The following is a 2,500-nucleotide window of genomic DNA, read 5'->3' on the forward strand; positions in this document are numbered from 1 at the left end:
TCCCCGTTCCGCCACCAGGTCAACCCGCTGAATCTACCGGGTTGACCTGGCGGCCGGTTTGCTTTCCGGCCACCAGGTCAACCCAACGGATTCGACGGGTTGACCTGGTGGCCGGTTTCCTTTCCGGCCCGGGTGTCACCCCACTCCGAGGGCTGCGCGGCAGCGGTCCTGAGGACCACAGAGGGGGGGCTTAATAGTCGAGAGGGAGCAGGTCCGGGGAAGGCTTAGCAGTCTTCCCCCGGGCGGTCCGTTGGGGGAGGCTTAGCAGTCGTCCCCAGGGCGGTCCGGGGGTGGGGGGAGGCCTCACAGTCGTCCCTCGGAGAGCCGGGTCGGCGGCGGTGGCGGGCGTCAGGCTTTACGTCCAGCCTCCGGAAGGTGCGCGTCCTCGGAGGCGATGCAGGCGCCGCAAAGGGGCAGCCTCCGAGGCAGGGAGCGGAGCACCGAGGCTGGGGAGAGGGGAGCAGGAGCCGGGGGCTGGGGGGGGTGGGGTGGGGGGGGGGGCGTTCAGGACAAGCGGTCAAGCCCCGGGGAGCAGCTGTCAAATGTTCCAAGTCCCCACTCGGCCACCAGGTCCACCCCAGTCTAGCAATGGGGTTGACCTGGCTGATGGCCGGTTAGTGTCAAGGTAAACTCACCGTCGTCCACAGGAGGGCAGCTCTCAGGCCGTCCGGCTGCGGCTGACTCTGGGGCGGTGCCCGGTCCCGGCAGCGAGGGGCGGGGGGGGGGCGCGGAGCGACACGGAGCTAACCGGCCCCCGGGGCCGGGGGCGCCTCCCGCGACTTTGGGGGCCGCGGGTCGTCAGTGGCGTGCAGGCCGGGCCTCTCCCGGGGGATTCGGGGGGGGGGGGGGGGCGGTCCTGCGGGCCGGGCGCAGGGGGCTCGAGCGAGCCCGGGCCGGTCCGCCCCGGGGCCGGGGTCTCCGCCTGCGGCTCGGGGGGGCGCGGGTCGTCGGGGGAGGAAGCCCGGGGGAGCTGCACGCCGGCCTGCCAGGCCAGGCCAGGCCTGGCCTGGGTGGCCGCGGGGGGATTCGGGGCGGTCCCGCGAGCCGGCGGCCGGGCGCAGGGGGTCCGAGCGCGTCCGAGCGAGTCCGTCCCGGCCCCGGGGTCTCCCCCTGCGGCTCTGGGGGGCCGTGGGTCCCCGCTGGCGGAAGCCGCTGGGCGCTGGACACCCGCCGTCCGTCCCGCCTGGCCAGGCCTGGCCTGGGTGGCCGCGGGGCGGGGGATTCGGGGCGGTCCCGCGAGCCGGCGGCCGGGCGCAGGGGGTCCGAGCGCGTCCGAGCGAGTCCGTCCCGGCCCCGGGGTGTCCCCCTGCGGCTCTGGGGGCCGTGGGTCCCCGCTGGAGGAAGCCGCTGGGCGCTGGACACCCGCCGTCCGTCCCGCCTGGCCAGGCCTGGCCTGGGTGGCCGCGGGGGGATTCGGGGCGGTCCCGCGAGCCGGCGCCCGGGCGCAGGGGGTCCGAGCGAGTCCGTCCCGGGCCCGGGGCCTCCCCCTGCGGCTTTGGGGGCCGTGGGTCCCCGCTGGCGGAAGCCGCTGGGCGCTGGACACCCGCCGTCCGTCCCGCCTGGCCAGGCCTGGCCTGGGTGGCCGCGGGGCGGGGGGATTCGGGGCGGTCCTGCGGGCCGGCGGCCGGGAGGGTCCGGGCCAGTCCGCCCCATGCCCGGGGTCTCCCCCAGCGGCTTCGGTGGGTCCTCCGCGGAGGAAGCCGGGTGGGGAGCCGGACCCCAGGCGCCCAGACCCGCGACCTGCGGCCGCGACCTCCGACTCGGCAGGAGCGACGAGGGGCTTTCCGGCCCGTCCCCCCCCTCTCCTTCCTCCCCAGAAAAGGAGAGAGAGCTGGCTCGGACCGGGAAAAGCTGCCTACGGCACCTGGGATTCCCAGGCGGTCACCCATCCAAGTACTAGCCAGGCCCGGGACGGTTTACCTTCCGAGATCGGACGGGATCGGGGGCGTTCGGTCCGGTATGGCCGTAGGCACCCGGCCCCCGCGCCTCCTCGCCCGCTTTCCCCTGCCGACGCCCGGGCCTGCCGCACGGTGAGCCCCGGTCGGACTGCCCCCCTGCGGCAGGGCCCCCGTCTCTCGCGGGCCCGGTCCTTTTTTCCTTCTCGAGCTCCGGGGCCCGGGCTGGCCGCCAGAGCCCCTCCGCCCGCCCGCCCTCCCCGGCGTCGGGGAAAATATTGTCCCGGACATCCAGTGCGCCCTGATCCTGTCAGCCGGGGGGGGGGGTGGGTGGGTGGGGGGCAGTCCCTCGCTGCGGCCGGGGAGGGTGAGCCCAGGGCGGCTTGCCTGCCGTCCGAGTCCCCTCTCGGCCACCAGGTCAACCCCGAGCCGAAAGGGCTGAAAATTTTTCAGAGTCCCCTCCCGGGCACCAGGTCAACCCATGGAATCGAACGGGTTCGCCTGCTGGCCGGTTCGCTTCCCGGCCACCAGGTCAACCCGTAGGTTTGAACGGGCACGCCCGGTGGCCGCTTTCCCGTCCGGTCACCAGGTCAACCCGGATCTCC

At 75.2% G+C, this 2,500-nt stretch overlaps 1 non-coding gene across 1 annotated transcript; it reads right to left on the minus strand.

Annotated features, from left to right (window-relative positions):
* Positions 1-1,852: 1,852 nt before the first annotated feature.
* Positions 1,853-1,971, minus strand: LOC128823837 (5S ribosomal RNA). The gene has a single exon (XR_008442071.1). It is a non-coding gene; the product is annotated as a 5S ribosomal RNA (ribosomal RNA).
* Positions 1,972-2,500: the final 529 nt, after the last annotated feature.

Source organism: Malaclemys terrapin, chromosome 15 (genome assembly GCF_027887155.1).
Source record: "Malaclemys terrapin pileata isolate rMalTer1 chromosome 15, rMalTer1.hap1, whole genome shotgun sequence".
Taxonomy (NCBI): domain Eukaryota; kingdom Metazoa; phylum Chordata; order Testudines; family Emydidae; genus Malaclemys; species Malaclemys terrapin.